General features: G+C 37.9%; 1 protein-coding gene across 7 annotated transcripts in view; it reads right to left on the bottom strand.

Annotated features, from left to right (window-relative positions):
• Positions 1-13,080, bottom strand: part of SLCO4C1 (solute carrier organic anion transporter family member 4C1) — a 294,796-nt gene that overhangs the window by 74,299 nt on the left and 207,417 nt on the right. For all 7 annotated transcript variants that reach the window (XM_072958339.1, XM_072958340.1, XM_072958344.1 and 4 more), the window contains exons 15-16: positions 2,654-2,833; positions 26-83 (exon numbers count right to left, since the gene is read on the bottom strand). The gene's annotated coding sequence lies outside the window, so the exon portion shown is untranslated. The remainder of the gene's footprint in view (positions 1-25; positions 84-2,653; positions 2,834-13,080) is intronic.

Genomic DNA, 13,080 nt, shown 5'->3' with positions numbered 1-13,080 from the left:
AATGTTTCAAACACCGACAACTTACCAAAAGGGCGTGTACAGTACAGTGAGTCAAGGAGCTGGACATCCGGGCTGTTCCTCTTCTAAAACAAAACGGTGATCAATTATTGTTCCTTCTAGTTAGATTTGCCTACATACCATCTTCAAATGTAAACTGCATTTCAAATGTAAACAAGGAAATAAGGGTACTTATTTTACAAGAAAGATGTAAGTAATAAGAGAATGGTTCCCAAGAGTTTCCCAAGAATAATGTCAAAAACATCATATATAAACTTCTATTTTCAGCTTTTAATAGTGCTATTGGTCAACCTATCACTTAATTTTTAGTATTAAAAAAAGATGAAGATTTACAAATAACATTTGTTGAACACATTCTATTACATTTTTAAAGTATGCTATGTCTTTTCCAAACTTAATTGTATCAATGCAACACTCGTAAGACTTCTAACTACGTTAAAATAGCTTCAATAGTTAATCTCTAATGCTAATCCTTAGTAGAGGAATTCATATTTCCACTTAAGAAATCATAAACCACCAACATGCTGCAATTATACCAACATCTTAGTGAGGTAAGAAAAAAAATTCCTTAGGTTTAATTTGATTTAAACATTCACATCTACCTTACTAATATCAGATTTTTAAAAGCATTTCATGGATGTGTGATGCCTTAAATTAAATGGAATGATTTTCAGCTCTTACACTGAGGGAGAAAAGTCTCCCTGCTATTTGGGAGATACAGCAAGTGCAGCAGCAGCGTCAGTGCAGAAGGAGGGAGGGGAGGGAGGAAGGAGGGAAGGAAGGAAAGAAGTAAGGCGGGAGGGAGGGAAAGAGGGAGGAAAGGAAGGAAGGAAGGAGGGAAGGAAAGAAGGAAGGAGGGAGGGAAAGAAGGAAAGAAGGAAGGAGGGAGAGAGGGAGGGAGGGAAGGAAAGAAAGAAGGAGGGAAGGAAGCCCGAGGTTCCAGCACACGGCAGGCACAGGGAGCAGAGGGAGGAGGTAGGTGGAGACATATAAAGAAACCAAAGCTCTCAATTTTAATGTAATGAATTACAAGAGGAAAATGACAAACATTTTTCTAAGCTTAGTAATAGAAACACCTCTTCTATTCCCACCTTTGGAATACTCTCCCCAAAGCCACCATATTAATGTCTGAAAATCCAATGTTACATCAGCTAGTTTCTTCAAATTAATCTTATTAGTAAGATTATGTAATTATTCCATAATAACATAGAGCCCCAATTTATTTCCATTGCCTTAATGCACTGTTAGAAGCATTTTATATCTCTATTAAATAAGACAAATTACTGTCCATTAAATCAGAGATTTTTTTTTAATGTTCTCAGTGGTTTGCTTTGATTTTCTTGTAAACATTGACATTACCCTAAAAAGTCATATTTTACTTTACTAAGAACCTCTAATACATTATATTTAAAAAAAAAACAACTAAAATCTCATCCTCGTGCACATCAAACTAGATTAAAAATGGAATAAATTAAAACCTATATTACACTGGTATTTTTAATGTACTATTTTGACATTTTGACAGTCAGTGCTCCTAATCATTAAGCCTGTATGGTAACAATTAATGGAGGTTATAGCAGAAATAAAGGTATTGCTTGGTATTTGCTTAGGGAGCTATGAATAGATAATCCTGAAAGTTTAATTATCTTTTAGAAGTAGCCAGAGGCTGGCTCAGAGCATATATTTTGTTGGTAGATAAATGTTTAATAACATGTACCTTCATCTATAATATTAAATTCCAGTTAGGGGTCTTTACTGCAAGTAAATATATACTAATTTTGTGCTGTTTCTTTCTGTCAAAGTATCTATTGTGATTATTCTTTGTTTTGTATTCTTTATTTTATATGATAATTATATGTGTCCTCACTGGTAAAAGGAAACCAAAATTCTATTATTAATGTAAAAAATTATCTTCACTAAAAAACCTTTAGTTTTGTATTTACAAGGAGAGACAAACACAACTTATGAAAACATAATCCTGTCCTCCAATGATATATTTAACAATGTCTTCATATGAATGTTTTCATACAGATGGCCTGAAAGTAAGAAACTCCTAGCCTATAGAGCCATCTTAAATGAGCAGTGGCAGAAAAAGGAAAAAAATGTTTGTCCTTTGTGCCCTACTCCAATAGAGATCATGAAATAAAATGAAATTTTAGAACTAATTTTAAGGCTCATATAGATAAACAGAGATACGTGTATCCACGTGAGCCTGAAATAGTGCCTGTCATAGCCGATGCTCAATATTTTTGAATAAACAAAATAATAATTTATTAGTGGCTTTTAAGGGGTCTTCAAACTAGATATTTCATTAGTTTTTGTTCTTGGTAAATTCCACTTTTGTTTTTAACCAAGAGCAAAGAATTTATTTTATACTATTTTAAAAATATTAGCAAATTCTTTAAAGAAACGAAGAAAATAGTAGTTTGAGGTTAGGATTAACTTGCTTGAAAAGAAAAGAGCTTCGTGTATTTTTGACAACTAAAAAGCATGAGTAAATACAGGAAATAATATTAAGGGAGCGCATGATAGTAGGTGAAGGCAGAAGGAGCATAATTATCCAGAGAAATGAAAAACCTGGCGTTCTGAAGAAAAGCTATGATTAGGGATGACAGGGAGTAAAGAATCAACTTACTGCTTTGTTGCTTTCATCCACTAAAAGCTCTGAAGTCCAAGAGTGACTTAGACTACACAGAGTTTAAACTTTCCTCTTGGTCATGTCTTGAGGTCGGGAGAGAGCAGAGAGCACAGGACACGTGTGATGGCTGGAGTCCAGGTAGGAGGTACAATTTTAGCACAACATTCAGGGAATTCTCTGTGAAGCAGACATTTGAGTAAAGACCCAAAGATAGAGACTTTTGCTGGTATCAACTGGCAGTCAATGATCATGAAATATTTAACCTATTACAGGCCTACCCCGGAGATATTGTGGGTCCAGTTTCAGACCACTACAACAAGCAAATATGACAATAAAGTGAGTCATGTGAATTTTTTGGTTACCCAAAAAGATCATATAAAATTTATGTTTACATTATGCTGTAGTGTATTAAGTATGCAATAAAACTATGTCTTAAAAAGTCTATATACCTTAATCTTAAAAATACTTAACTGCTAAAAAATGTTAACCATCATCTGAGCCTTCACTGAGCTGTAGTCTCTTTGCTGGTGGAAGGTCTAGCCTCCTTGTCAATGTCTGCTGACCAATCAGGGTGCTGGGTGCTGAAGGCTGGGGTTGGCTGTGGCAATTTCTTAAAATAAGACATTGAAGACTGCTACACTGACTGACTCTTCCTTTCACAAACTTCTCTGTAGCATGCCATGCTGTATGCTGTGTAGCATACACTTTACTGACAGCAGAAGTTCTTTCAGAAACTGGGGTCTCTCCTCTCAAAACCTGCCTCTGCTTCTATCAATTAAGTTAATGGAATGTTCTAAATCCTTCTGTCATTTCAACCTTCTCCTCATCTTCACCAAGAGTAGAGTCTTTCTCAAGCAAACACTTTCTTTGCTTATCAATAACAAGTAACTCCTAACCCATTCAAGTTTTATCATGAGGCTGTAGCAATTCAGTCTCATCTTCAGGCTCCACTTTTAAGTTTAGTTCTCTTGCTATTTCCACCACATCTGCAGTTACTTCCTCCACTGAAGTCTTGAACCCTCCAAATTATACATGAGAGTTGGAAACAACTTTTTCCAAACTCCTATTAATGCTATTAGTTTGACCTCCTTCCATGAATCATGAATGTTCTTAACGGCATCTAAAATGGCAAATAATTTCCAGAAGGTTTTCAATTGACTTTTCCAAGAACCATTAGAGGAATCACTATGTCAGCTAAAGCCTTACAAAATGTAGTCCTTAAGTCATAAGACTAGAAAGTTGAAATTATTCCTGGATCCATGGACTGCAGCATGGTCATGGTGTCAGCAGCATGAAAACATGAATCTCATTGTACATCTCCAACCATGCTCTTGGGTGACCAGAGGTCAATGGGCAGTATTACTTTGAAAAGACTATTTTTTTTTTCCTAAGCAGTAGGATTCAACACTGGGCTTAAAATATTCAGTAAACTACCTTGTAAACAGATGTGCTGTCACCCAGGCTCTGCTGTTCCATTTAGAGAGCACAGGCAAAGTAGATTTAGTGTAACTCTAAAGGGCCCCAGGATTTTTGGAACCGTCAATGAGCACTGGCTCCACCTTCAAGTCACCAGCTGCATTAGCCCCTAATAAGAGAGTCAGCCTGTCCTGTGGAGCTTGGAAGCCAGTCCTGACTTCTCTCTAGGTGTGAACATCCTAGATGTCATCTTCCCCCATAATAAAGCTCCTTAGTCTACACTGAAATCTGCTGTTTACTGCAGCCCCCTTCATTAACGATCACAGCTACATCTTGCTGCTTCACCTTGCACTTTGATGTTATGGAGATGGCTTCTTTCCTTCACGAACCCATAGCTTCAGACTTCTTGCAGAGAATTAGGTACTTGCTCTGGACTAGGCTTTGGCTTAAAGGAATGTTGTAGCTGGTTTAATCTTCTACCCAGACCACTAGAGCTTTCTCTATCTCAGCAATAAGGCTGTTTTGCTCTCTTATCTTGTGTTCACTGATGATTTCTTTCAAGGTCTTTTCCTTTGTATTCACAACAAGGTTACCTGTTTGGCACAACATGCCTAGCTTTCAGCCTACCTCAGCTTTTGCCATGCCTTCCTCACTCAGCTTAATCATTTCTAGCTTTTGATTTAAAGTGAGGCATGCAACTCTTCCTTTTACTTGAACATTGGAGGCCACCGCAGGATTATTTACTGGCCTAATTCAATACTGTTGTTTCAGAGGATTGGGAGGCCCGATGGGAAGGAGACAGACGGGGAACAACTGGCTGGTGAAGCCATCAGAACACACACATTTATCATCAAGTTTGCTGTCTTATACAGGCACAGATCAAGGTGCCTCAGAACAGTTACAATAGTAACATCAAAGCTCACAGATCACACATCACCATAAAAAATATAATAATGAAAAAATTTGAAATACATGAGAATTACCAGAAAGTGACAGACTGGGAGTGAACAAATGCTGTTGGAAAAATAGCACCAATAGACATGCTCGACGCATTACTACCACAAATCTTCAATCTGTAGAAAAACTGAGCCCAACAAGAAGCAGCCAGACTCCTCTTCTTTCCTGGCAATGACTCAGCCAATGAAAAGCCATGGGCTCTCTTTTCACAATAGCCCTCCCAACTTCTTTTCCTTTCTCTAAAAGCTTAAAATCTGTCTTCCCTTGCCATGCAGGCACTTGTGTGTGCCTCTCCATGGCTGCAGACCTTAAACTGCAATTCCCTGCTGATCCTGAATAAATCCATCTTTGCTAGAGAAAGATATGGCAGTCTATTTCAGGTCAGCAGATAATATATATGTGTGTTATCTATCACTTAACCATACAAACATTCCTTACTATGAGCTCTGTTCTGTTCCTTTGGTTACTTAATAATTCTCAAAAAATACTGCATGCCAATATAAAGAGAACTACCTCATTTGAATGCCTGAAACATATTGTATCAATTACATGGATTTTATACATGAATCGTGGTTTTAAAACAGAATCCCCTATGTGATTTTGCACAGAATCAAATGGCAATACCAGGAATATGTGATTAATGTCTAATGCCAATTCTGCTAACGCACATGAGGCCTCTAGAAGAGCATGGAATATTTTTCTGTCTCCTCTGGTGAGAAGATGCAAATTATGTCTAAGATTAAGCAACACAAGCCCACATGTCCACCCTGACTCCTGAATGTTCAGTGGGTTGATTCACATGGGCTAAGATTTGCTTAGCTGATAGCTGAGATTGAAAGAAAAGTAACAGAAAACCAGCTCCAAGTGGTGCAGCTCCGTTGTGAGCTCCCTGTGCCGTTTAGTCACACTCGGCTCTGTGAGCGACTCGGAGCACAGGCTGCACGTTGGCTTTATTCTGTCTGTTATCAGCCCCCAAACAACACAGAGCAGCGGGTGAGGCGGCAGTCTTCACCCCTTGTCACCCACGAGGAAGCTGGGTTTTAATCTTTCCTCCTCCATGAAGCACTCGAGCGTCCCGTTCCGCGGGCAGCCGGACCTCCTCCCCCCTCCCTCTCCCCTCCTGCTTTCTCTTTCATTCTGTCCACAGACACTTTGTGTAAGAAACCAGGAAAGGAATCCATGTGAGTCTAAGCCAGATGTGTGTTATTTTTCAAACCTAAATTGTATTTGTATAGGTATATTTGTTATCTCGTGGCTAGTGTTCAGTCTGCCCAGACACCTATGGTTAACAGATGGTTGCAGCGCTCTGGAGACAGTGAAATACACAGGCTCTCTGACCCCACGTGACCCACCAAAGCAACACAATTCTCTCACAAGGGCCAGGATCTGTTCAACATTTTACAAATTATTTACCAATAATCTGCATACAAGGTTCATGGAAACCAGTACCATTTCTTGTAATTCTTACACTAAAATGCAAAATTATACCCAATGACATTGCTTTAATACTCCATTTTTAAGATCACAAGTTAAACAGAAAAAGGCGGGGGGCTATTTGATATGATTAGAGATGAGACAGAGAATCTGTGCGTCTGGGATTACAAAATTTTATTCACTGATATGTCCTATTCTATTTGAATATATGAAATTAAATTACCCAACTGATTTACCCATCACCCGTCAACCAGCCAGGTCACTGTTTTAGGCAACATGTTGGGTGAGACTGATCTGCTATGTGTCAGAAATGATCAGTAAGTCCACACATGTCTCCTCTGAGTAGTTTTCAGCCTGGGAAGCAAAATAAAGTCTTGGAGTGACTCTCTGTTCCATAATACAGACCATTCAGCGCCCCTACCTCCAAGTACCAGCCTAAAGGTTTCCAAGATCATTTCTCTTATCCCAGCCTCAATACACACTGAATCCTTGCCCTGAATAATTTCCTTTCTTCTCTTCTGTGATCTCAGGCAGACTTTAAGACAGATCCAGCACATGTCCTCCCCCTCCTGAATCAAAACTTTTGACAATTCCAGCCATGAAAGCTTTTCTCCATTATTCATTCTCTAAACTCATTTTGAACTGTCAATTTCAAACAATTTAACAATTAAGTTAAATTAATGGACTTTCTGAATTATACATATTTTTCTCCAAAATACTGTTTTGTTGGAATACAGGAACCATAACCATGTCTTCTAATACACCAAAGTGACTATCATAAGCCTAAGCACATAATGAGAACTCAGGAAATGCCTGCTGATTTGATAGTTATCAAATTGGTGAAGAAATGGTGGCCTTAATGTCAATAACTTAATGGTTGAGGACTAAATGCCACTTTAAAAATTCTAGCTTAATCTTGAAATAGGACACTATATCTGGACCTACCCAAGAACACTGTCATATATTAAAAATCTGTTTTATGAATAATTGGAGATGAAATTGTAGATAAATGGCTTTGTGCTCAGTTCTTCTGGGAAATGCTTAACATTCTCAAATAATGCAATTCACTTTTTCAATGCATAACAGGTTTTTAAAAGGCTACTGTCAGAAATTGTTAAAGTAAAACTGCTTTGTCCTTAAATAAATCTGATGTTAAACTAGAAACACACATTTCACTTGCTCACCATTTAGTAGCAATTAACCCCAAAATATTCACTTGATTCCTTAAAAGGAATTAAACTGATAAATTCTTTATAGTAAATCAAATGTTTTAACTGAGCATTTAACATTCTTCGCAGTAAAGTTGCAGAACACAAAATTAATATATAGAATCTGTTTCTGTATTCTAACAATGAACTATGAGAGAGAGGAATGAGGAAAACAATGCCATTTATAATCACATCAAAAAGAATAAAATACCCAGGAATAAACCTAACCAAGGAGGTAAAAGACCTGTACTCAGAAAACTGTAACACATTGATGAACAAAATGGAAAGATACACTATGCTCACCAACCTTGAGAAAGAACAAAATTGGAAGTATCATGTTCCCTGATTTCAAGTATACCACGAAGCTACAGTAATCTAAACAGTATGGTACTGGGCACAAAAAGAGACATATAGATCAACGAAACAGAATAAAAAGCTCAAAAACGAACCTAAATTTACATGGTCAATTAACCTACGACAAAGGAGGCAAGAATATGCAATGAGGAAAAGACAGTCTCTTCAGTAAACAGTGTTGGGAAAACTGGACAGCCATATGCAAAAGAATGAAATTAGAACATTCTCTAACACCATATGCAAAAATCAACTCAAAATGAATTAAAGACCTAAATTTAAGACTGAAATTCATAAAACTTCCAGAGGAAAACATAGGCAAAACACTCTGACAGAAACCATAGCAATATTTTTTTGGATCTGTCTCCATGTGAATCTATAAAAGTATCTTGCAAGATGTCCTGAAGTAAGTTTGTGAGAAATAGGTATTTGTTAGAACAGTTATTGGTGCCTTGCTACAAACACTAGTTAAAGCCTTTGTCTGAGGGCTGAATATATCAGAAGGTATAAGACACATACATGTCTCTCCCATTCTGCTGTCCTTTTCATTTCACACACTCAGGAATCTGCTCCTGTTCTGATTACTTCTTCCATGGAGTGTTCTGTGTACTCTGTAATTCTTCCTCTTCCTATTCCCTCTACATGCAATCAAGTATTTGATCCATTAGATACCATTTTAAAAAGGAACTCAAAATGCACATTATGGTGTTAACAGTTGTTAACAGTAAGCTTTTCCAACCGTCATGTAATGAAGTTCTAGTAGTGAAAATGTTTGTATCAATAGTAGATACAGAAGTGGTATTTTGGCCTTTCATGTTCCTCTAATGAAATTATGTGATTTACTTACAAACCAATTGTCACATTTATTTTTCCTTTATTCACCAATTGGAAGCCACTCTGTAGGCTCTGTTAATACAATGATGGATTAAAAAATAAAAATAGAAAGAAATAAGGTTTCCACCAGGAACCTAAAATGTATATGTAGAGATATGCAATGAACAAACACAGAGAAGGCAATAAACTCATAATGTGATAAATGCTATAATAAAATAAACAGATATGAGAGAAAGCTGAGTGTGCTAATTAAGATACAGTAGTCAAGGGAGTTAGTATCTGAGAACATGACATTTGAGCTAAAACAAGAAGTCAGGTATTCTAATGGCTTTCCATGAGGTTCCCTTCCTTTTTACTAGCCGTAAATTCCACCCTTTTCTCCTCCTTCATTCATTCACTTAAAATATCTGTTAAATAGTACCCTGAACAGGATACAATATTGACTCAACCCAAATAACAAAGGAGGGAAATTTAATCAAATGCCACTCTTTAAAAGCTTACTGACATATAGAAACAAATGAGCTATGAGTCCTTTGTCTCAGCAGCTGGTTTTTCAAGGCTCCATCTCCTCTTGAGAAAGAGTATGTTGTTTTCAGGTACTTCTTCTGTTCATTCTACAGTACTTATTTGAATTGTTAATGCTTTTGTAAGTAACAGCAGATGTTCTCAATTTCTGATGTACCTCAGACTCTTCTAAGGACCTTGTCAAAAAAGAAAATGTTCAGAACCCCCAAGAGATACCAATTCAGTACATTTTGAGTGTAGGCCAAAAAGATACAGTTTCAACAAACACGAGTGATTCTGATGTAGCGTGTCCTCAGAAAATACACTGATAAAAAGGAATTATGTCATTTTTTAACATGAACATATGTCATAAATATTCTTTTGCTGTTTTGGTTCAGCAGATACCAAAATTTCTAAGGACTTCTATTGAAAGTCGATTTAAACCTTGAAGTTTTTATTTTATCACTGTAATTCTCAAGGCCATGCCTCATCTCGAGGTACGTGGGAGGGAGCATGAACCTCCCAGTGTACACAGCACACTTCCTGTGTGAGCGCCTGAAACTTAGCTGGACAGGATGTCAGTCAGCATCAGACTCTTCACCTGCTTCTCTTCTTCAGACTTTACCTTTTCAAATATGCATTATAAATGTCTACTCATTCATAAAGCTTTTCTGACTACTGTGGCCTAAAATAATGTTTCATGCAATTCCTATAAATTCTAGAGACTAGAAAAATCATATCGTACTGGAATTGGAAGGAGTTTTAGAGATCAATGAGTTTAATCCAAGTATTACAGAAAATAAGACAAGAGAGTATGAATAAATTGACCCACATAACCCACTTATTAGCAATTCATCTGGGTTACCTTCTAAATCACGATGTGGTGTCTTCTTGGGCAAACCATACCTACTAACTATCGCTTATATGTAGTACTAAAAAAGGTATATCATGTTTTTTTTTGTAATTTTTCTCTTTCATGACTTATATCTTAAACTGCTTTCTAAGCTACTTCAGACCATGGCCCAAATTTCCTTTGTAGTCTCCACAGGAGGACTAGCACATATTGGATACTCCAAAATGGTACAGAGCACATTTCCTTTTTTTTTTTTTCTTCTTTCACTTTTTCCTCCTACTAAACATCATGTAAACCCATGTGTCTAAAACAGAAAAACCAGTTAAATGGAAAGACAGAGAGAAGCGGAAAAAAGAAGCACAAGGAAAAGCAACCAGACCAAGCTAAGCAGGTTGTCTTGGTAACAGGAGGTTTAAGACTTTTGTTCTTTCAGAGTCAGACATTTCTCTGATAGTTACAATACAGAGCACCATCTAGTGGTTTTATCTTAAATTCAAGCAATCCACACTTGAACGCTCAATTTTCAATCAAACAAAAATGACAGGTTTTTTTTGTAGGATGCAACACTCCAGTTATAATTTCAGGTTTTGTATTCTGGATTCTTATATTTTAAGAAATGTTTCAGGTTTTTCCCCCGAATCTGTGCAAAATGTCATGTATCCAGATACCCAGGCCAGAGGAATACTAACAAGAGCTAGAATAAGAGCTTTGCAAAGCTCACAGACACGAACATTAAGATTTCAAAGAAGCCTACGGGCCTGTGGCAATCTTTTGTGCTATTTTCTCTCCTTGGAGTGTGAATCTCACCATTTCACCTTCCGTGTCCCAGAGAACCCTCTCCCATCCCACAAGACTTAGCTCAAGCATAACTTGAAAAAGAAAAGTCTTTTCTCTTTGGGGGCATTTAACCTAATTGATCAAAGAGGGAGAAAGTGTCTTTCTTTGAGAAAGTGTCCTTTTGACTGAGATGTGAATGAGCAGATAAAAATGAGACCTGCAGAGATCAGGAGAAACTGCATTTCAGAGGGAGAAAAGAGCAGGTGCAAAGGTTGTGGGCAGGACTGAATGCACCCCTTTGAAGAAGGGAAGGAAGGCCAGTGAGACTGGAATGCACAAAAGGAAGAGGACAGAGAAGTAGACTAGTAATTGAGGACTTTGTAATTCAGGGTAAAGGCTTGAATTCATTCTAATTGTAAAGGTGGAGAGGGGTGCAAGGTATGCAGTGGATGTATCTATCACTTTAAAAAAAATCACTGTATTACAGAGAACAGACTATTCAGGACCAATTGTGCAAATATAAAAAGCACCTGAGAGGCCACTGGAACAGACAGAGAAACACGCTAAGGTCCTGGACAACAGTGGCAGAAATGAAGGTAAACAGACAGAAACAGATTGAAGACATGCTCTGGATTTAGAATCAACAGGACTGTGGAGGGGTGGCCCATGGAGGAAGAGGCAAAGAAGAGTAATTAAGGATGACGCTGGAAACTTCGTCCTGAGAAAGTGGGTAAACGGGTTCAACTACTCAGTTGCTAATGATGAAACAAACTCATATTTTAAGGCAAGATAAGACAAATTTCAACACAGTCTTCTCTGCCTGTTTGGGCCTCCTCCCCCTCCACTCTAGTGTGCACTGGGCCTCTGCATTAACCAGATCCCCCCACAGCAGAATCCCTGCTCAACCACAAAGATCAATTTTTCTTCTTCTGGTGCCAGCCATGTAGCTCCTTAGAAAATAACACTCCCTTCTCAATCCTGCAAGGGGTCATGATGATCCACTACTCACCCTGTATTTGGTGAATGCTCCAATATATAATTTCCCTTAAAAGGTAGTGAATGGTGCAGAACAGACTGGGTCAGATGACCGGAGGAAATACTAATGGAAGTTCTTAGTTTCAATACTTGAGACTTACGAAGGTTACTACCTGTGTTACTTATAGCTTTTATAGGATTATCATTTCTTCCATTACCAACTGTGTGACTGAGCCTTTGATAAAATGAATGATGATTATGTGATTTGATAGGACTGACCAAATAACGCAATCTCCTAAGGTTAATGACTGTAACAGTGTAACTCCAGATATGAGAAGCAGCAACAAGAGGGAACCATTTCCTGGACTATAACAGACTATTAAGACAAGGGGTCCAGAGGCTTTCAGCCACTGTTAACAGGGCCTAGTCTAATAAAGCACCTTGAGTGGCCTATCAAGGCCCTGCCTGAACTGGGAATGAGCACTGGTTATACTGGTCATGAAATGCCTCCCAAATCTCGGTTGAAATTAAGACTGAAAGGGAAGGGATTGTAAAATAAAGAATGTTTCCCACCATCCAGTTTTACAAGCATCCCATTAGCCACTGCCATCACTGAAAGGAGATCGGGGTGAAGACCAGGACGAAGTACTTCGTGCTTTGGGAAAACTTGATAGAACTGGCCCTCAGACAGGTAGAGATTTTCAGGAGAAAATTTTATGAACCCAGTGTCTTGTATCTTCCTATACTTAGAAAAGCACTAAAACCATTAACTAAGATATGTGTTCCTTGCAAATGGCAGTACCCTTCCACCAAGTTGCGTGCTTGATTGACTGCAGGTACCCCTTTGTCAAAGTCATATACCTACTGGCCTTCCCCTCAGCTCTTCAGAACAGCTCTGAGTTCTCTGTAAGACTGCCTCCCAGATTATAAGCCTCAGGGTGGCTCAAAAAATTTTTTCCTTTTCTGTCCTAGACTCACTACTGATTAGTATTTTTCATTCCTACTAGGAAGAGGATGGGCTTAGGGACTGGAAGTATATTTTATAGTGGGAACTTGAAAGTTTTTATGCCAGAGTTCACTCCACTGATTAAGAGAAAGCCTGTTAAAAGAAATTA

This window comes from Vicugna pacos, chromosome 3 (assembly GCF_048564905.1).
Source record: "Vicugna pacos chromosome 3, VicPac4, whole genome shotgun sequence".
Taxonomy (NCBI): domain Eukaryota; kingdom Metazoa; phylum Chordata; class Mammalia; order Artiodactyla; family Camelidae; genus Vicugna; species Vicugna pacos.
The sequence above is the reverse complement of the archived record's forward strand: the minus strand, read 5'-3'. Positions and strand labels throughout refer to the sequence as shown.